General features: G+C 38.4%; 1 protein-coding gene across 1 annotated transcript in view; it reads left to right on the top strand.

Moving 5' to 3' along the window:
- DNAH7 (dynein axonemal heavy chain 7) overlaps positions 1-23,437 on the top strand; it is a 4,771,155-nt gene that overhangs the window by 4,070,565 nt on the left and 677,153 nt on the right. The gene's annotated exons all lie outside the window — the stretch shown is intronic.

Raw genomic sequence — 23,437 nt, forward strand, 5'->3', positions numbered from 1 at the left:
ACAGTAAATGTTCAAATTCCTCACTGCAGCAGTAGCCTTTAGGCTATATTGGTTGTGTCACTCTAGGGGCAGCTGCATGTTCCTTTGTACATAACCTTTATAAGGCATTTCAGACTGGATTCTTTTCTAAATCCAGGACTGGGTTTACTCAGGCCATTTTGCAGAGGCTCCTGGATTCATATCCTTCCTCCTCCCAGGTTGGATAGGCTTTGGTATTCAACCCATATAGCATAAAGGCTACTGCAGCAGTGGGAATGATGAACATAGTACGGATGTGTAAGTTGCTCTTACCTATAACAGTAAATGTTAGAATACCTCACAGCTGCAGTAGCCACACACCCCTCCATAACCTCCTATTGTATATACTCTATGTTAGGAAATAGTTTGCTAGTTGTTTTGTGTTTGTTTAGTTCAGGATAAGCATGTTACTTCTTTTTGGTTATGCACAAAAGTCCAGAAGATTTTCTACTTTGACTGTTGATTTTCCTGCTGTTAGCCTTTCCATTCGGCAGTCAGAGTGGAAGTGTGGTAGGGGGCCCACAAGATACAACCTATATAGCCTAAAGGTTACTGCAGTAGTGGGAATGATGAACATTAACAAAACACCAGCTTGAGCCAATTAACACTTCGTTATACATAAAATGTCGGAATTGTATTCACTTGCAAGTTGCCACTGTATAAGGAAAATGTCAGTGTATATATACCTTGGTATTTGTTCATAGTGTCTGTAATGTAATTTATGTATTAAATGAAATAAAAGTGCTTTTCTTCCCATTTTGGAAAAGTTTAATTGCTACAGTTCTAAAGTCTGTATGCCATGTTTGAAATAATTATGCTGCACTAAGGATAAAGTAGATCTTAATTGCTTTATTACATTAAATATCTTATTATAGAGAATAGTCACAAAGTGGAAAACACAACAATTATTAATCCACAATGGAATGCCACAAAATGCCCAAAGCAGATTTCTGAAAACACTGTGCTAACTAAATCACTGAAAACTTGCTGAGTGTTAAATAAATCTTTCATGAACTGCTGGATACAGTAGACGTCTGCTGGCAATACGTAAGAAGGCTTATAGTCACTTGGTTGATATGAGATTACTCTTATCAAAGTTTTTGAAACATAATTTCTTTTTTTTTAACACCTTTATTAAAATAGCACTCAAGACATAGGCAAATGTACAATAACAGAAAGAAAACAAACTATTTTAACATTTTTTTCCATTAAAATACAATACACACATATATATATATATATATATATATATATATATATATATATATATATACTTTCTTTGCTACTATCATCAGTCCAACATTTCAAAAAATTGCTGAATTCCTGCCTTTTCTTAAACCTCACGCCTCCTCCACTCAAACACTATTAAGCATGTATTGTTCTCACAATTTCCATTTACCTCAATGTAATTTGCTCCTTCCATTTTCTAAAGATCCCTCTTCCAGTTCTTTTATCTCTCTTATCTCTTTTGTAATGTTCAATACCTCTAAAACAGTTGATGTAGAATTTGATTTCCATTTTCTATTAATTACATTGTAGGCAGCCAACAGAATTAAACATAAAAAGCCTTACTTTGTCTAGGCAATCCACATCCTGTATACCAGTTCAAAAGAATCATTTCTTACAGCCATTTGCTCACCAATATTTCTGTAGGGAATTTTTAAAATCTACCAGTTCATTACCCTCCCAGAACATATGTTCCCAGTTAAGTTTCTTCTCTATCACATCTCCAACATTTATCATCTACCTGAGGAAAAATTATTTGAAGTCTGCTTGGGGTTTACAAAAACTATGCAAACACTTTCAAGCAACAATCCTAAACCTTCTGGACTTGGCTGCATACTCTGAAACACAAGTTCTTGGTATGGCAGTTGTTTAAATAATGTTGTTCATTCAATATGGGCTTATTTTATATTTAATATGGGCTTAATTTATTGCTGCTCAAATTCCGTGGTGTTTTTATTGTTTTCACCCTTATAGCCTTGTGCAGAAAGAGTATCACTAATACAATAAAACATGTTTTGCTACTGTATTAGAGATAATTTCTCAAAGGTGCAGAAAGCTCAATAAGAATAATAAACTAAAACAAATATATAGTAAAGTAAGAGGAATTGTGGGTGAAACATAGCAAGTTTCCACTGTGCATGTCTAATGTACCAACTCCATGGGCTCATCTAGAACAATTATATTAAATATGTCAGAATGTATTGAAAATTCCAGAAATTAAGTACTAGTGTTCATAATGTATACCATTCTCTCTAATTCTTCTTTGTTGCAAAAAAATATTGTTAATAAAATGATCAGATATTTCAATTTACAAAATTATGGGTGCTGAAATATTTTGGTTTACTCTTAATATCCCCAAAACAAATTAGCAAAAATAGGGGCCATAGTACCCCCTCCCATAGCCACAACCTTGAGCTGTTGAAAGCACTGTTTATAGAACACTGAATGATTATTAATTAAACCAGTTCTGTATATTCCAATAAAAGTATAATCTCATCCACTGAATATTCATTGCCTTCTAAAAGCAAATTAGCTACCAACTCCACATCCACAGTGTAAACAGTGCTTAAAAATGTATAAGATACACCCTACACTGATCGACTACATTACAGTCACCTTGAAATAGTGGCAGCCCACTTTGCAATTAAGCCATGATAAAGGACAACTTATTATCCCAAGGATAAAAATTCAAAGGGGGATATTCCAGGGTGACTCTTTGTCACCACCGCTATTCTGCCTTGCCCTTAACCTATTAAGCTGTCTACTTAACAGCTTAGGTCATGGCTATAATTTGGTTCATAGAAAAAAAAAACAAAGTGCAAAGACTTCTCATCTTCTCTTTGTCGATGATTTGAAACTGCATAGCTCATCAGATGAGGAACTGAAAGCACAACTGCAAATTGTCAAAACTTTTTCAGATGATAGAAGAATGTCATTTAGTCTTGATAAATGTGCAAAAGCAACCTTTAAAGCAAGAAAATTGCAGCATCAGGAAAACATCCGTTTGGGGCAAGAATGTGATATAAAAGAACTTGAGCAAGAAGGAATGTATAAAATATTTGGGAATGGATGAAGGGTCAACAATAAAACATGAACAAATGTGAATAAAACTTAGTAAGGAGTACTTCAGAAGACTTAAATTAATCCTGAAAACAGCATCAACATGTAGGAATAAAATCCAAGCTATAAATTAATTTGCTCTTCCTGTCCTAACCTACAGTTTTGGAGTGATTGACTGGCTCCAAAAGGTGCTGGATAGATTAGATAGAAAAACAAGAAAAGTGCTTCATTCTCACCAAATGATTTATAAAAATCGATGCATACCAAGATTATATATTCCCCATTCGGAAGGAGGGATGGGCCTCCTTGAAATTGATTATATGTATAGATCTGAAATTGTGGGACTCCACACATATCTGCTGACCTCACAAGACCCAAATGTAGTAAAACTTTTGAAACATGAAGAGAATTTGCTTAATCTAGCAGAAGCATATCGGCATCAAGCAGGAATGGAAACCAAATCACAAGTAGATAAAAATCAGGCAGCAACTGAATGTGTCAAAAAACAAAAGAAAGAATATAAGGTGAATGACCAGATGAGAAGGCAAGAAATGTGGAAAAAGCATAAATATAGTTGCAAGTATAGAAAATTTCTGGAAGAACCTCATGTTGATCAGGAACGAATGCAGGAATGGTTAAGGAGAGATGAATTTAAACCAAGAGATGAAAGGTTAATATTGGCGGCCCAAGGTAGTGGACTATGTACATGTTGGTTTACAAAGTCCATTGAACATGGGGGGAGAAACAAATGTAGGCTTTGCAAAACAGAATTGGAAACAGTTGCACACCTCGTTGCTGGTTGTGACATACTAATGGTAGAAGGATTGTATACTGAAAGGCATAATAATGTGGCGAGCTTGCTGCAGTGGGGATTGTGCAAACATTATGGTATTGAAGTGGCTGAAAAACTTTGGAAACATGAGCCACAAGACATCATAGAAAGTGATGAAGTTTACATCACATGGGATCATCCATTACCAACAGTTCAAAAGATAGATAGTAGAAAAACGGAAGTAGTGGTCCAAGAAAAGAAGACAAAAGTAACATTGATCATTGAAATTGCCAGACACAGTGACTACAGTGTCCTGCACACAGAGAGACACAAAGTTATAAAATACCAGGGTTTGTAAGCAGAAACGAGAGCAATGTTGAAGAAAGATACCCAGATAGTTCCAATAGTAGCAGGAGCAAAGGGTCTTATAAAAAAAAGATTCTGCAGTCATATTTAGATATGCTACCAATACATGTAGTGGACGGTGCAGTGGTGCAGCGGTAGCATTGTCGCATCACAGCAAGAGGTTCTCCTGTTTGATTCTCGGCTGGGGTGCCTTCTGTGTGGAGTCTGAATGTCCTCCCTGCATTTGTGTGGGTTTCCTCTGGTTTCCTCCCACAATTCAAAGACATGCGTCTGGAGCATTTCTCCCTGGGCCTCCACTGAATATTGGCTTCATTCCAAGTTAGACTTTCCCAGTAAACAAATGTTAAATAAAATAAATAAATGGAACTCCATACAAATTACAGAAGGAATCATTACTGGGCACATTGCAGGTGCTGCAAAGAGCACTTTTGGCTGACATCAAAGAGTGAATCAATACTAATTTCATGAACTTTAATCGTAGTTTGACTTAGGAATGGGGTCCATTCCCATCATGCTGTTAGAAACCCAAAAGATTTGGAGAAATTAAAAAAAAAAAGGGATGACCGTGTGTAACACTTTAATATCCACATTCACCAAATAAATTTCCTGAATCATTCACTATTCCTTCCTTATTTTTTTTTTCCAAAAAAATAAAAAAGCATCTTTCAAATACAAAAGATCCGCTGTGCATTAACTGATGATGCATCTACATTTTTTTTTTTTACAATATGTTCCAGCTTGGACAAATGGGTTGCAGCTTTTGGTCTTAAAGGGGATCACTGAAATTCTTCTGCCCTTTTGCAATGCCAAATATGCTACCAGATGTTCATCATATTTATTACTGCTGCAATAGCCTTAGCTATATGAGTTATAGCTTACCAAGGATATAACAACTGGCCAGCTTCCAAAGCTTTAGGGCACATTCCACCCATTCAAACCATTAGGCAGCTCAAGCTGAGCTACCTAAAAAGACAGGTTTGAGAACTAAGTCCTTCACAGCTTTCCTGCCCCCGAGGAGAGTGCTCCTTTGTGGGCTTTTGAGGATTGACAGTCGGTTTGTGCTGTTCTAGTGCTTGGGCAGATAAATTCCTTTTGGGGAAAGTACCTTTCACATTTTAAATGTATTCTTTACATGTACATTCATGGTTAGGAAAGGTTTTTTTTTTAATCTGGGAGCTTGTGTTTTAATGAACTGTTACAAGACTTAACTGTATTTATAAACAACAGAACACTTTTTTTCCTGTCAGTTTATAAGTTGTTAAAAATAGTTGATTTTTTTCTGTGAAGAAATTGTGTTTATTTTACTTTTTGGGGATGGCAAAGTGTATTACCGTCCTTTTTACTGTGTCTTTTTTAAAAAAAGTGACGTTTTAAAAATGTTACCAGCTTGTGCTGATTGTTTTCCCTGGGAAGCAGGCAATATGTTTGATTTAACCCTGGAATAAACCATTAGTCCTTCTTCCAGACACACACAAAGAAAAATTAAATGAACAGCTTTTACCACCATAGCAGGCTAGCAATTTACCTCAGTCACGGGTGGGTGATTCTGCTGTAGCCAAAGTTGTTTCCTCAAACTACTTAACTTTTACCCCAAATTCCTCTGGTATAGATCCTAAAGCCACTATGGACCTGGGATTAGCCACATCGTCTGTCGTTGCTGGAGTTCCCTGAATGGGCAAGGGAGCACAACTCTTGTCAGTCCTGGGAAAGGGAGCTCGGACGTTTTCCCTGTTTAGTCAGAATGTTGAAGCTGGGGGAAGCTGCTGCTGCTGTCACCATTAACAATCTTGTTGGCCCCATTTTCCCATGGAAAAGAAATAGAAAAGTAAACATGTATCTGCTTCTGTTGAAATGTCCTTCCACAGGAGTAGTTTACTAGATCTGGCTCATAGTCTAGCTCAGGCTATTGAAACTTGTTTTCTGGTAAAACAAAAAGTGATACCTCCTTTCCTGAAAAGATTCAAGAGTCTGAATCTGGACAGGAACATGAAAGGAAAGATTCAGAGTTATTCCTTTAGATTTCTGTGAGTACAATATCAGAGTCTCCCTGTGGGGTTTTCTCTTTCACTGAGACTGTTTCCAGAATTTGTCAGTGCTTTCAGTGGGAGAGCACTGAGGTTTCTCAGTCCCTCAGAAAATACTATGAGCTGTTACAAATGAAATTTCCAGAACCTTATCCCATGTGTCCTGTGTTGTCAGCACAGGAGGATGTATATGCCTTTGTAATTTCCCTGATAATCAGCCTGCTGCCCCTAAAAGAGCAGATAGAATGTATAAAGATCCTCAACCTATTAAGTTTTTCATATACTCATTCTAAACCGAACTTGACCCAGAGCTACAGGCTTAGTTAATACTACTGCTGCTAAACATTTAGTTAATTCCAGTCTTACACTTTCTGTCAAGGATGAGAAAATAATTCTTAGGTATGAGAAACAAGTGTATGCTTCTGAAACTTTTAATTTTAGAATTTTGAATTGTCAGGCTCATGTGTTGTTATTCTTCTGACTAATTGTGAAAGTTTGAGGAATGTTTTAGCTGCAGTTTCATCTTGTGAGGAAATATCTGCATTAAATGGTTAGGTTTCTTTCATCTTATAAGTCACAACTCATTGTTTACAGTGTGTGTGTGTGCGTGTGTGTGTGACTCTGTTGATACTTCTTCCAGGACTATGGCCCTGGTACTGTTTTGAGGAGGTTTGCCTGGCTGTGTTCTAAGAATCACCCAGATGATGTGAAAAATGAAATTTTAAAAACTACAAAAAATTCTAGCCAAGCTAGAGTTTCCACTGTGTGATTCCTTAAACCTCTTGTATTAGAGGTGCATGGGATATATGAAATATATAATATATGACATAAGAAGGCTGAAACATGCATATCAACAGCTAGCAGGGTTTGGATTTATTAGCTTGAACTTCTCCATAACAGACTTAAAAAGAAAAAAATGTCATGGGCATTCAGAACTGCCATATAGCCAAAATGCCTGATGTCCTTAAGGGGTCATTTGCACATATCCCATGTGCCTCTAATACAAGAGGTTTAATGAATCACACAGTGGAAACTGTAGCTTGGCTAGAATTTTCTTGTAGTTTTGGTTGGTCAGACAAACTGATTGGTTTGTCTGTGTGACCTTTTTACTCATTGTTTTAAAAATGAAATTTTAAAGTCTTCTTTGGCTAGACTTACCTGTTGGTAACTTTGTTGTACAATGACAGGGGTACACTGATACAGGTAATCACTCAAAATTTTCAGCTCTCCTTTTCCAAATTTTCATAGGGATTCTCTAACTCCCTCATCCAATTTTGACAAGAAACAAAATAAACTGTCTCAGCATAATGCTGGTAATTAATTTAAGAAGCAATAGCAAGGGAGTTCCAAAAAGTAGACAGGAATCCCCACAAAACAAAGGGACTGCCAGAGTGAGGGGGCACGGTGACTTTTCCCTTCCAGAAAGTCTGAATCTCTACTTCTCTTTGCTTCAGACAAATGGGTTCTGAAAATAATTAATCAAGGTTACAGATGGCAGTGGGAGGAAATTCTTCCTTTTTCAGGGGTAATTCCTCATCCACCAGAACAGATTCCTCTATTTCTCCCCGTCTTTCAACATATGTTGTCTCCATGAGTAATACAGGCAGTTTTGTCTTCATCCCAGTATGGGAACAATTTTAAGTCAAGAATGTTTTTGATGCTAAAGAAAGAAAATGCCTGGATACCAGTTTTGGATCTTTCTTTCCTAAACCAATTTGTGAATGAAAGGCATCTATATCATGTTATCAAAATCTTACTACATCGATTCACTAAAGGTAGACCTCTAGTGATCGATGTAGTAAAACATCGAATAACGTTTAAAAAAAAAACAAAAATAAAAACTAACTAGTGTAGGCAGGGGGGCAAGCTCCCCTGCACCCACCACACCCCCCCTACTTAAATATTCCAACTCCGAGACCGCACTACATTGAGGTAATTGGAAATCTCCCCCTATGGAGATTTTTGTTTACCTGCACGATGTTCTGTGCTTTCGATGTTGTGGTGCTGACAATATCAGCTTCGATATTGTCGGCTTTCGACATCATGAAGTAGACCCATTGAAAGTGCTAACATTATATTTTGTCGTGTTGTTTATAGTGTGGAGTTTCCATTCCTCTCCAGCTCATTTTTGTTATTATTCAGTTGCTTTTGTGTTTTTTTTTTTTCAGTTATAGTTCATTGTAGGCAACAGGGTATCCACGTTTTCCACATTAGGCAACTTGCTTATATTTGTATAGTCTTTTTCAAAGTGTCAAGAATCTTTAAATTGGGTGAGAAATGTCTTACACAAGCTGGGATTCCAAGAGAACATTTAAAAGTTGGTTTTGGCTCCATCACACAGGATTGTGTTCCTAGCATGTCTGCAAGACACCTTAGTTCAAAGAACTTTTGTTTTGCAGGTAAAAAAATAGATTTGTATCTAAATATATTTCTAGGGGTTTCCACTCAGACTTTGGTCTCTGCAAGGGAGTACATTAGGAGTTTCAGTCTCATGGCATCTGTGATTCTCATGATTCCCTGGCATGACTCCACATGAGAAAGATACAATGCTATCTGAAGTCCCTTTGGTTGCAGCACCAACACTCACTATCTTTTCAAATCCCAGTGCTGGAATTTGTCAGAAGATAAATCACTTAGTGGAGACAGAAAATATTCCTAAATCCAGATATCCTCTCCCCCACCCTGTTTAAAAACAGTCAATCACTACAGATGCTTTAGACTTTGCTGGGGGAACAGTTTTAAGGAGAATAAAACTGCAAGGTATTTGGGACACCAAGGACAGATGCAAGCAGATAAATAAAAAAAGAGATGGTCTTATCAAGATACTCAACTCTTTGAATCACCTTTAGTCTCCTGGACCTATTCAATTTGTAAAAGACAATACCACAGTCATGTGATGTATCAACAAGCAAGCAGGAACCAGGTCTTACCCCATTTGCAGACTAGCCATATTAGCTTAGGCTATACCTTTACAACACAGTCTTACTCTATACGTATCCTACATCTTGTCAGAGCAAAACTGTATGACAAGACAAGCTGAGCAGGTTAAAGGCAGACTCACACATATTTAAACTAGATCAGGAGGTCTTCCAAGATTTGATCTATCTGTGAGACTTCCTCAAGTAGACCTCTTTGCCTCCTCTCTGAACAATCAGCTGGCAAAATTCTGCTACAGGACTCCATGCATGAAGGCCTGGAAGACAGATGCCTTTTCCTGTTCCTGGACAGGAATGTTCTAGTATGCTTTAATACCCTTTCCATTGATATCCAGGGTACTTCTGAAGATTCAGAAGGAATTCCCCCAAGGTCATTATAGCGTCTTCCTTCTGTCTCATCCAAAATAGTGGTTCTCCCTTCTTTTGGAAGTGGCCAGGGGCACTTACCATAAGTTTCCTCATAGAATGGATCTACTCACACAAGAATGGGATGTTTGGTACACCCGATCTCAGTCAACTTCAGCTGTCTGCCTGGATGATAAGGTCTTAATTCCCTTTAGGCATCTGTTTACTGAGAACTTTCAGAAGGTACTAATGTAAGCAAGAAAGCCTGCTTTTAGAAAATCATATATTAGGACATGGAAAACATTTTCTGGTTAGTGCCAACAACATAAACAGCACCCATTCAAGGCTACTGTTTCTGTGGTTTTACAATATTTGTGTAAGTTACTATCCTTCAGCCTTTCTTACTCCTCCATCAAGGTTCATTTGTCTTCCCATGGAACTCCCTCTTTCAATGCGTTCTTATGTGAAAAAAACAGTGGCTCCTCCTTGGGATTTTAATTTTGTGTCAGAGAAGCTAACACTTTTTCCATTTGAACCAGCTTATCAGTCTGAGTTGACATTCTTAAAGTGGAAAACTGTTTTAATAATTGCTCTGACCTCTGCTGGAAGGAAGTATCTTAGTTGCAAGATTTATGGCGAGTAAACCCTATCTCATTTTCAACAGAGACAGGATTTTTTGAGAACTAATCCTTCTTTTATGCCTAAAGTGGTATCTGAGTTTACTTTAAGCCAAATTATCCCTCTCCCTGTTTTCTTTCCCGAATTTAAACTTTGGGGAGAATGGATACTTCATACCTTGGATGGCAACAGATATCTCAGGCACTATCTTGAGAGAACAAAATCTTTCACATCTTCAGATCAGTTGTTCATTTCTTTCTTTAAAAGGTAAGAAGGAACAACCTATGTCAAAACAGACTATTTCCATATGGTTATCTTAGGTTATTACCATTTGTTGTTCTCACCACAACAAAACTATTCCAAGCAGGGTCAAAGCTCGTTTTACCAGGGCCTTGGCTTTGTCTATGGCTTTTAGAAAGGGTTGGATTCTAGAAGTATTCTAAAAGCATCAACTTTGTCTTCTGTACATACTTTTAAAAAACACTACAAGCTTGATTCCTTCTCCAGGTTTAATTCAGGCATTGCTAGGACAGTTCTTTAGGGGATTCTAGACCCTTCCCCTTCCACCTCCCAAATTTTGAAACCATGTAACTAAGGAAATGCAGCAGTCATCGATATGAAGATGGTATAGCTGTGTACATAAACTTACCATGAAAGTAAATGTTCGTATGATCACTGCTGCAGTAGTCCCTCCACCCCCCTTATTTTTTTGATTATGCCAAGCTGTGTATGTATGTATGTGTGTGTGTAGTTAGCCAACTCAGCTCAAGCTGCTTAATGTATTGAGCATCTGGAAGGTACCCTGAATCTTTGGAAGTTGTACAGCTGTTATATCCTTATAAGGATGTTACCCATATACTTAAGGTTACTGCAGCAGTGATCATTCAAACATTTACTGTTATAGGTTCGTAGGTGTGTACTAGACTAACAACCACAAGGGCCTTTTTAAGCCTAGCCATGCATCCCAAATGTCTGACAAGTTCTGATACACTTAAGTGTACGTAGGGACTTGGGAGGTGAAACATTAGCAAGCAAGTGCCTGGCGAATGAACCATTTACAGGCTGCCTGTATCCATTAGAGACATAGGTGCCAAACCAGGCATGAATTTCCTGTTCCCCTTCCATTTGTCCAAGTTACACTTGAATTGGGTTAGGGAGGAACTCTGCTTCACATGGATGGGGATCCTGTCTCTGAGAAGGGGTAGTCTCTGGGATACATGCCTATCTTTCCAGCAGTTTCTATTTATATTTGGAATTGATAAGTTTGGTGCCGTTTGTTTTGCAGATATGCAGGAGGTTCATCAGAGTGGGGTCTGCCAATGCCTTGTATGACAGGCATAGATCTCCCCTTAACAGTCTATAGGAGACAGAATACAGCGATGTGGCCTTGAGGCTATCTGCATAGCATATTACTTACACCCTGTATTCTGTGGTGAGGAACCTCTATGGAAATTACAGTTGTTAGCTATGCCTGGTTAGGTACATACCAAAGGGGCCATCGTACTCAGTGACAGGTCTAATAAATGCTGACTACAATGACTTCTTTGGATCTAGATGCCATACCTTTGTTTACTAACAAAACTGTGCTTTATGTTCATTTTGATCAGCATATACTCATACGTTTTATTCAGAAATGTTACCATTAACATAATAGTCATACAGCCATGCATCAACATATCTATAAGCCTTTTTATATCTGTCATACTAACATATTAATACAAATTCTCATCTTATAATCTGTTTAACATCTTGCTATCATAATGTTGCTGATTCATGAGCCCCTTTACCTGTCTTGTAATTCTTATTAGAAATACAAGAATAATACTAGGCAAATGATCGAGGACCAAAAAATACTTTGCCATATACACCTTTAAGCAGGCATACAAAAAAGATGTTCATTGTTTAGTTCACCATTACTGTAGCATAAAGCTATATGGTATGTATCCTGCCTAAGACTGGACATCCCACCAGTGAACAAAAGCTTTTGGACATCTTCCTCATGCACCATATATACAGTGAAGTATGAGTGTACTGGTATAAAAGGAAACATATGGGTGAAATTCAGAACTTTCTTGCCATTGAAGAGTTCAGTCAGATGTCTCATTTGTACTGCAACTTTAGTTTTTATGGTTGGCTTATACTTCAGCTTTCCTGGCAGATAAGTGCCCTGTAGGGACCTTGCTTTATATTTTGACTAGTAATTCTAGAAATGTTTTAAATTTTGTCTAGCAGAAGAAGAAAATGTGCTTGTGGTAAACAAATCTCATGCAAGGATTCCCACACAGCTTGTCTCTTTTGTTTGAAGTGTCTCTCTATGTCTAGTCATACGTTTGACTTTCTTTTACACCTGAAACTTCATAATCAACTTACCAGTCTTGATCTCTTTATTGAGAATCAGTGTCTCAAAGCCCTCACAGTGTCCTGCATGGCTACTTGTTCTTCTTTGTCAGACATCTACTTTCAAGCAAAGATGAAAATAACCAGTAGAGAGGATGGGAAAGGAACTTTGCCATCCACATCTTTTTCCAGATCTGAGACCAGTGAGTCTGCTGTGACCTCATGGAGCCCTTGAACCAACAGTCCAGTCTTCCTGACTCCTCTTGTGTTGCTCCACAAGGAACTGCTATGGGATCAGGAATCAGTCACATCCACTACGACCAGACATCGGGCTGCTGCTGGCAAGGGAGAATGTCATTTTCTTTTGCCTAGTGGAACCAAGAGCATATCTCACATCTTAATAAGAAAGGAGGTAGCAAGGTTTCTCATGGAGGTCTGGACATCAGATATGTCAACAGTTATTAAGAGGGATACTCCCAGAAGAAATCCCCCACCTACCCCTGCCACAAAAAACACCTTTTTTTCATTTTCTACTCCTACCAGTGTTAATCTGTCCCTAGAAGGCTGGTACAATTTTGCAAAAGTATTTTTTAGTGCTTTTCAGCCTGTTCAGTCCTCTACACCAGTGTCCATGCATTCTAAGAGAAAAAGATCTCCCGTTTCTCCCAAGGAAGTTTCTCTCTGATTCAGAAGAGGACCTCACCAGTCCAGTCTGAATAAGAATCTGAAGAAAATGTCTCTTCCTGTTCTCTTATTGAGGAAATTCCTTTCTAAAACACTATTTATAAAATGAAAGGCATGTTTAAATTGGAGTAAAAAGACATTTAAACTCAGAAGAGATGTTATGGTCTCCTTAATGTCAATTCCCATGATCTCTAGCAATTCCTCCTGTTCTGGGGGCTTTGGAGGATACATTCTTTTCAGCATATTCATCCCCTGATAGTCAACACCTCCAGTTATAAAGCATAACAGGATTTATAAGGTGCCATAATCACAGAAATATATTTTCAGAAATCCTGTGTCAGACTCTGCTGTCATTTCTGTGGATAAGGATGGAGCTTCCAAGTCCTTTGCCTCTACTAACTTCAATGATAGCATGGCATTATACAGATTTGACAAGAAAGTCTATACATCTTCAACTCTGTTCTTTGGAGCTATAAATTGTTAGGTTTATATATGGCCAAAGTCCTCCTTTTCCACATTTTCTGACATGCATCAGTTTATTTGAATCTGCTTGCTTCCAATTATAAATCATTGACTATCTTGCTTTCAACTGCATCTCAGGTCACAAAATGTACTTTAAAGTGCTCCTATCATGCTGTTGATGTTGTCTGTAGAGCTTCAGCCACAGGCTCTTTAATCTGTGGACATGCCTGGCTCAGGTTATAGAATTTTCCTGAGAATGTTAAATCCCAGATTATTAATGATCGCCTAGAGAAGTATGCCCTTTTTAGTGGCTTCCCTGCTGACGTCCTAAAGTGATTAGAAAAAAAGACACAACCTTTTTTCAGTCAACAGTCCCTAAGTGTAGCAAAACATATCCATCTAGCTCCAGGACCATTTTCAGGAAGCCTTTTAAACCAGGACAGGAAAGATCTAGAAAACACCTATAAAAATAATTGGTAGAGGAACACTAAGAGAAAGAATTATGGCCCCCCAGGAGACCAGCCAATCAAAGAAATTTGTACGGCTATCCAGACATCCTGTCAGATTAGCATGCAGTCTGTCTCTTGCCCTAAAATGCCTAGGTGCTAGAAAAAATCTAATAAGATTACAAAAGGCAGTGGGAGTCTTTTCCTCCAAGGCCAGGAACCCCTCTTCATCCAAAGAATCAAACACACTTGATTTCTCAGATTCAGTCATAAATGCATGTTCAAGGTGTTAGAGAACGTGTTTTCCAGCCCCAATGGGGAAAGGGGTTTTACTCCAGGATTTTTCTAACACCCAAGAAAGTTCTAAACACTGTTTCTAAAAAATCCCAAAGTTCAAAATGTTAACCTTATAGTCTTTTTCCACTTCTTCCAAGCCAGGCTTTTCTAGTAACTCTAGATCTCAAGGAAGTTTATCATCATATCCCAGTCCACAAATATGTCAGGTGTTATTTAAGGCTTTTTTGTGTCTGAGTTACATTTTCAATTTATATCCTTTCCCTCTGGACTCTCCATAACTCCAAGGTTTTTCTTGCAACATGCCTGGGCTTCAGTAGTTGCCTTCTGTAGACTACAGTGAATCTATATTTATTCCTACCCGGATGATTGCCATATCTTATCAGAACCATTTAGAGACACCCAGACATACCTTCTCTTCATCATCAACCTTTTTCAAAAACTAGGTTCCAATCTAAACCTGGAGAAATCTTTCTTAACCCAGTGTCACAGGTTAACATGTCTGGGATGTCTGTCTGACACATCACTCAAGATGGCCTGTCTCCCATCAGAGAAGGTATTGTTCTACCAGCTACAGTTCTTAGACTTAGCTTATCAATTCATGACCACTGCAAAGGAATACCTCAGAATTCTGTGCTGTATGGCTTTAATTATCCTACTAGGCCCTTTAACCAGACTCTGTATGAGGAAATCCAGTGGTTCCTTGAATCCATTTGAAATCCACACCAGCATCCATTGTCTTTGCCTGTGCCAGTTCTGGGATTTGTTAAGAAAGAACTCCTGTGGTGGGAAACCTAGATGCAGCTAAACCTCTTTCCCTGCTCATTTCAACTCAGCCTGTAATTGGTGTGTCAGACTTTGCTTGGAGAGTTGTTTCCAAAGGAATCAAAGTGCAGGGGATTTGAGACCCTGCTTCAGGAAATAAAAATAAAAAAAAAACACATCAAGCTGAAATAACTGATAGCCCTGATAAAAGCTTTAAAAGGCCTGAATCAGCTGTGGAGTCCAGGACCACTTTTGATGATCACAGACAAAACTATAATAATGTGATACATAGACTAGGGGTGCCATGTCCTACCTTCTGTACAGACTAGCCATGATCTCTCTGTTCAGAAAACCTACCTTCTGTCATAGCAGAACACTGTTGCAGATTCACAGAGCAGATCTAGGACAGACCTTCACAAATGGATGTTAAACCCAGCAGTCTTCAAAAAGATTTTCCACCTGAAGGGAGCTCCTCGAGTAGAAGCATTTGGCTGCATTCACAGCAGACACTTACAGAAGTTGTGCAGTAGGACTCCTTGCAAACAGGCCTCGAAAACAGATGCCTTTTCTTTCCCATGAATGAGAATGTTTCTCTGAGCCTTCACCCCCCCCCCCCCACACACACACACACACCCCTGACTAGAGTTCTTCTAAAGCTCAAGAAGGAGTCTCCCAATGTTTTCCTGGTAACTCCCTTTTGGCCCATGCAACATAGGTTTTCCTTTCTCATACACCTGGCCGAGGGAAATTATCAAAAGCTTCCTCACAGAATGGACCTCCTGACACAAAACAAGATATCTCTTCCACCCAAATATTCTGAACTTGAATCTGACAGTCTGCATGATACTTTTCTGATCCAATTTAAACACCTCCTTACAGAGGATGTACAACAGGTATTAAAGAAGGCTAGAAAACTTGCTTTTAGAACATCATATTTATCCAAATGGAAAAGATTTTCTATTTGGTGGCATACCAGAGACCAGGACCCATCCCAGAAAGGGGTGCAACTGGTTCTCCAGTATCTGTATGGATTGCTGAATTCTGACCTGTCTTACACATTTATCAGAGAACATCTTTCAGCCATTTCAGATTGTGTGCCATTAAATCCCCATTTTCCATTTCTTTCCAAGTGGAACACATTTCTTAAAATGGGTGTATATGGCTGCATCATGGTATCTGAATTTTGTTTTGAAGAAACCAACTTTACCTCCATTCGAACTTTCAGCTAGTTCTTCCCTAATGTTTCACCTGGAAGACAGCTTTACTTATTGCTCTGACCTCAGCTAGGACTAACTGAATTGCAAGTCCTAATGTCTGTTCAGCCCTTTTTTGCTCTTTTATAATGATAGAGTGACTCTAAGAACTAACCCTTCATTTATAGTGATAGTGGAGCTTAAACTGCCTATGTACTTGGAATGTACTTTTGTTACTTTGCATTAGATAGTGGAGCTTTTCTCCTCGGGCCTCCACTGAAAATGGACATGTATCCAGTTGGACTAGCCGGTTAACAAATGTAAAATAAAATAAATAATAAAATAAAATTTATTCTTAAGGCGGTATCTGATTTCACTTTGTCAGTCTGTTCAACTTTCTGTTTTCTTTCCCCAGCCTAAAAACAGAGGAGAAAGAATATTACATTCCCTGAATGTTCACAGAAAGCTCCAGATACTACTTGGACAAGACGAACGATTTCACACTGGCACATCGACTCTTTTTTTCCTTGTGAAGTTAATAAGAAAGGATAATCAGTTTCTAAACAGACAGTATCCAGATGGTTATCCCAGGCTATTCAGTTTTCTGTTCTCACCATGGAAAAAGCTCCCCCTCTCCAAATGTTAGGGCACACTCCACTAGATCCATGGTTACTTCTGTGGCTTTTAGGAAAGAGGTGGACTCTAGAGCCATTCTAGAAGAAGTAACTTGGTCCGCAGTGCACATTTTCATTAAATATTGCAAAACTGATTCATTTTCCAGAGACAGAAGTGGATTCACTAGCTCAATTCTTTAGGGTATTCTGGACTGTGGTCCTGCATCCTCCACCATATCTGTTTAACCTTTAGCAATCATTCCATATATCTTTATGCTACTGCAACAGTGATCTAATGCTGAACAAACTATGGCTGTGTAAATAAACTTGCCATAACGGTTGACTTTTAGTTAGATCAGTGCTGTGGAACTAACACCCTTCCTCCTGCCCCCTTTTCATTTATTTTATTTTTATATATTTTTCATCAACTCCTATCAATTGGCTGGGCTGGAGTCCTCTTCACCTTCTTTCTGGTGTGACATAGCTGTAAAAATTAGTACTTGCCATATTTCCAGTTACAGCCTCCCTCAGTTGAGGCAAGCTAACTCTGAATTTTGGTGGCTATATGTCTCCTTTTATAACAGCATGTGCCTGTTTCAGCAGATCTGTAGTGCACAAGGAAAGTGCCCAAAATCCTTTGTGTACTGGATGGATATCCAGTCCAAAGCAAGATGTATCTCACATAGTTTTTGTATACTGCAGCACTGATCTATTTGAGCATCTACTGTTCTGATGAATTTACTTACATGTATGTACTTTCATGCCTTCTTTTTCAGGCTGTTTAGTGCTCACCTTCCAAAACAAGCAGGGCTGTACTTAATAACCCTGGTGTAAACTTGTGTCTAACCAGGCAGTCATGAAGACTATTCTTAAATGTAGTCAAAGTAATACTTTGACTTGTAGAGGTAACTTTTACAAATTATAGGAATATGTTGAGATAGGAAACTCACTCCAGTGAGTCTTGTTTATTTGTTGTTCTTGTTATAGATTCAGGTCCCTAGTATAATTATAGAACCTCTGGTTTTGCAAAGAAGTAGGAAGTCAAACAGAATTGGGTCTTTTGTGGTTCAGAAAGAGAGGTACAGGTCACCTCAGAGCAGCCTGTAGTCCCCGGAGCATATTGAGAGTCTTGCTAATCTGTTAGGGTAGCTGAAGGATTTAATGCCTTTAATTTTCTTGGTTAAGTACCTTCTGAGACTTTCCAGTTGAGTGATATGCTTGGATTTATAGAAACCAAAGGGGACATTGTTATTCATTGATGGGTCTGAGTGCAGCAGTAGGATAAATTATTTACATCTTAAGTATATTCCCTTGGAAATAAATAAGAGTACCATTTATAGCATATGAGGTAGGAATAGATTTTTTGACAAACAGTATTATGCTGCACTTTTTTTGCATTTACTTTTAGACCTTTTTTAATACAGTAGATATGTAAATATTCCAGTCCTTGCTGGAGCTGTTTATTATCAGTGAATGAACAGATAACAGTGCCCAGCTTGCAGTCATTTGCAAACTGCGTTAACCGCATTTCTGAAATATTGGATTGGATGTCTGCAAAATAAATGCCAAACATGACAGAGCCATCACTTAACCCTGTGGTACCCCACTAGTTACAATTTTATTTTCCAAGGGGTACTAGCAACTTTCACAACTGGGGATCTGTTGTTTAGCCAATTTATAATCCAGCAAATAATACAGGAGTTACATTAAGTTTGTCTGTTTTCTTAATAATAGCATGGGGGATAGTATCAAAGGCCTTGGCCAGTTCAAGATAAGCAGTGTGCACTGAATGAGCACTGTCCATACCTTCTGTCACCCTTTCTAAGATGCATACTAGGTTCAGGAGACTTGACTTGCCCTGCATATGTTGCCTATTTATGTAGAAATGAGTTCTGCTATGATACATTCTATAGTTTAGGCTAATGGACCTATAATTATCTAGGTGTGTAGAGGAGCCTCCCTTGTGTAGTTGAGTCACAAATGCTGTACTCCAGACATCAGGCATAAGTTCTTTAGATAGGCTAAGGTTGAACAGTTTAAGTAGAGGCTTAGACGGTGCATACTTGGCACTGATAAGAATGCAATCTGGTATGTTTTCTTGTCCCACAGAAGTATTATGTTTAGCCTTTGACAGGGATTCTAAGACTTGTTCCAAGGAAATTTTAGAGGAAACTAAATTTTCAAGGATACTGATGTGGTAGGCATGATAATGATGGTGCTAATTTTGACTGCTATATCACTGATAATGAAATATCTGAGCCACCCAGCAGTGTAAGCCTTGGCTGTAATTGATTTCACTGGGGAACTGACACCCTGACCTCATGTGCAAAAATTTGAAAAAAAGTTTTGGATGGATGGCTGGATGGGTTTAGATGAATGCAGTGCATTACTGGATATTATTCCCTAAATTCCTGAGAGAACTGAAGAAATAGTTGTAGTTTCACTTGATATCTTTAGTGACCTTAAGCTCATATTCCGCTCAATATTTTCTAATAGTTCTCTTATTACATTTGCTAGTAGTACTCTTAAGTTCCTGGCTGGCATGCTTCAGTGTGGTCCTAAGATAAAGGGATGGGAATGTCTTACATCTTTCCATTATTTTCTTCTTTGGTTATACAGTTTATTAATAAGGGAGTTCTATCAGACATGTTTCTTCATAAATTTAACATATTTAAGATTGATGAGTACTGAATTGTCTCTGTAGCTGTTTAGGTGCTGGTAAAAGTTGAAGGTGAATATGGCAGCACTCTACTTCATTAACATATTTTTGGAAAGGCAATGAATATCAGTGACAAGGGCTGTGCAACAGCCATATTTTTAACTTTGTTGGTTGACAATGAATTTGTAATTGGAGGATTCTCTGAGACAGTTGTGAAGTGCACCATATTCTGGGTGATAAGCCATTATTTATTAATTAAAGGAGAACTGAAGTGAAAAAATAAGTTTAAACATGGTGAGGTTTTAGATATCACATGCAAACGAAGATTATGTTCCTTTAAATGTTTATTTTGCAATATGTGCAGGTATTTGGCAGATGCACTTAATTTTCATTGTAAGCTGCGGTGGTGGTGCTGCGGTAGCGTTGTCGCCTCACAGTAAGATGTCCTGTTCGATTTTCAGCTAAAGCGTCTTTTGTGTGGAGACATGCGTGAATGGGCGTACCTTCGTTGAAGGTTGTATGTCAGGCCTGGCAAGTCGGTATGTAAAAAACTACTGCCAATCATTAGCGGACCGGAGTTTCACTGTGTCGACCCCTAACTGGGAAAAGCCAAAAGATACAACAACTTAATTTTCATTGTATTTTGACAGAAGTTTCTTATAATCCTCTTTTTTACTTGTAACTCATATTTTGTAGTATACGTGACCAAGTGTAAGGCATGCACTCTTTTTATATGGAAAACATACTGTTGTTGAGTGGAGCAAAATGTGTTTGTTTTATATTGTTGACCATGCCAAGTCTGATCTTAGATGAAAGAGTAGGAAAGTTGATCTAAACAGAAAGAAGTTTGCTGGCAAATTAAACAGAATGCCAGCTTTAAACCTGGTCTTAATGCTGCTACTAATTATAAAGCTGTTTTAAAGTTAAGAAAAATAGGAAATAGTACAAAGTAAATTGTTTCACATTACTTTTATGTTATGTTCAAAGAACTATACAAAAAATGTATAAAGCATTGTGGTTTACATTGTTTTATCTGCGTCATGATGAATTGAACTGCTGTTTATTTTTCCATGTGGAGTGTTTAACCTGATGAAGTCTACCGTGTTAACATGAAAGTTGTTACTTATTTATTTTATTAAAACTGTTTATGCATTTAATTAGGAGTGGTCTTTCTTTATTTTTTGGTATAACTCCAGTATAACCATCATATTGTATTTTAATTATTATATTAAATATAACCATTGGTATAACTACAGTACTTTTGGTTTAATGTTTTTATACTTCTCTGAGAAATGCATTTCTTTTTGATTTTTTTAGGGTCTCACCTTTGCTACATTTCTCCTGTGAATGCGTCCATACATGATTGCATGTAACCACATATACCCAGGGTACTGTGCTGTCAAAGACATTATTCTTAGAGCATCTGCTTGGATATAATCAGAAGCTGCCATCAGCTTGTTCTGCTTTCCTTCCCAGTCCAAATAAACTCTGGCCAACAGTGTCTGAAAAGGTGACCATCCTGTGGCCCTAAGTGGGGTGGACTGCCTACATAATGCTTTTCTCAAACAACTGAATGCGTAATAGTTATATATGATGAGGTATCCCACTTCGTGAACATTTCTCTAACATATACAATGATAATATACAGGCTGTTGTGGTAATTTGGAGCAGCTGCAGTTTCAGGACAGCCTACAACTACTGTGTTGATAGATTTATTAGCTCCCCCATGTGTCTTTTGTTGCTCATACTGTTACTCTGGGTATTTGGACTGTAGATGCCCCATTTATTTAGACATAAAACATTTTATTCCAAGATCCTGCCATGCACTTTATTTTCCTCTTTTGCCAGTACAACTTACTCTGAAGGTTTATAGGTTCATAGGTTGATACTAGGCTGTTGGCCCAGAGGCCCTTATAACCCTAGCCAAGAATTTTGACCATGTTCCCACAAAGTCAGCACATGTTTCCCCTGTCCAGCAGGGACACGTGGGATCCAAGGGGTATATTTTCTGTTTCCCATCCAGTCATCCATGTTCTTCTTAAAAAGGGCTGGAAAGGTACTCTGGTTAACATGGAGAGGGAGTCTATTCCACAGATGGGGGGAGTCTAATCTATCCCGCCAACTAGTTCTGTTAATGTCACAGACCAGGTTTAGGCCTTGTGTGTGGGTTGCTGGAGTGAATTTTGACTTATAAATATGCAGCAACTATATCAAGGCTGGCACTGAGATGGCCTTGTATGCCAGACACAGGTCACCTCTGAGCAGTCTGCATGAGACTGAGTAGAGGGTCAGGGCTTTAAGCCTATGTGTATAGGACAGGCGTTTGAGACCCTGGATTTTCCTGGTCAGGAACCCCTGTGGTCTCTCCAGCTGCTGCATGTGCTTGGCAAGGTACATGCCAAAGGGGGCATTGTACTCGATAATGGGTCTTAAAAGGGAAATGTTATAACCTCCTTGTTGCTGGATGAAATATCCTTACTTATGAGGTGTGCCTTCTGTACATCGGAGGCAAAATGATGGTCAAAAGTCAGGTTGCTATAAACCTGCCTGCCCAAGTCCCTCACGACTGCTTGCATGCTTAATATATTGTTATTAATGTGATAATTAGTGGGAATGCAATTTTCCTCAAAGGGAATAATGATGCATTTCTTGGCATTCAGTTTGAGGCCATTCTCCTGGCACCAGTCATTAGTTTGGGTAAGACCCTCTTGGAGGATGTCCAAATCACTAGGGGAATTTAAGACAGCACCCAGCTTGCAGTCATCTGCAAACCTGGTTGGCAACAGACCACTGGTTTTGGCTTGCATCTCAGAAAAGTATATCCCAAACAATACAGGCCCCAAGACCGATCCTTGGGGAACACCACTCGTTCCGAGTCTACTACTAGCGGTGGCTTCCCCTATTTTGACTGAGTGGGTTCTATCAGTGAGCCATCTGGGGATGGGCTGAGTTGATTTACTGTGTGCTCTGCACTTGCAGCTAGTATTTCCAGTTTCAGTGGATTGAATTTCAGCTGCTCACAAGGCTGCTACTTTGTCATTCTTAAATGAGCCAGGCTATGTAATTCCCTTGATTTTTGTACTCCATAATCGGATGTCGCACTGAAAATTTTTCATTTTTGCAGAGCTAATTTTTGACAGTTTCACAATTAGTCTGTCTGTAAAATAAAATTACCATCATAGACGATATACTGTTGTATATATATTCATCATTAAATTACTGTTGCACTAATGCTAACTTGCCAAGGACACCATACACCCAGCCAGTCTACCAACATTTACATGCACCTTCTGCTTCTGTCATATATTTGACCTTAGACTTATGCATGAGACTACATGCTGGTACTTAAGGGATGCAAAGACATGAAAATCCTCAGAATTTTTCTTGCAGTCACTCCATGAAGAAGACTCTGTATGAATCTCAGTCTGTCAGCTGTACAAAAGGATCCATTTCCCCTCACTGAAGATAGCTAAGTACCCCATTGGGGACTTTCCTCATATCATGAGTTTTTTCTTTTAAAAAATGTTATCTAAGGTAGGAAAATATAACTGTGGTCTTCAGATCTCTTATAAAGATAGGTATAGAAAGTATCTTTTGTGTGTTGGATCTGAATATACTACTAAAAAGTGTTCTGTTTGCCAAGTCTTTGTGCTTAAGATCCCAAGAAACTATTTTTTGTCTCCAAAAATGTATTTAGAAAGCAAAAGTCTACAGGCTGTCTTGCATCCAAGGATGCAGTTGAACTTCCCTTCCTTGGACATCCCCCCACATTTAAGAAAAAAGTAAGAAACAACAACAAAAAAAAAAAGACATTATTCTTCCTGCTTCTCTCTCCAAG

The sequence above is a fragment of the Protopterus annectens genome, chromosome 6.part0, assembly GCF_019279795.1.
Source record: "Protopterus annectens isolate FY-2018-M chromosome 6.part0, PAN1.0, whole genome shotgun sequence".
NCBI lineage: Eukaryota > Metazoa > Chordata > Ceratodontiformes > Protopteridae > Protopterus > Protopterus annectens.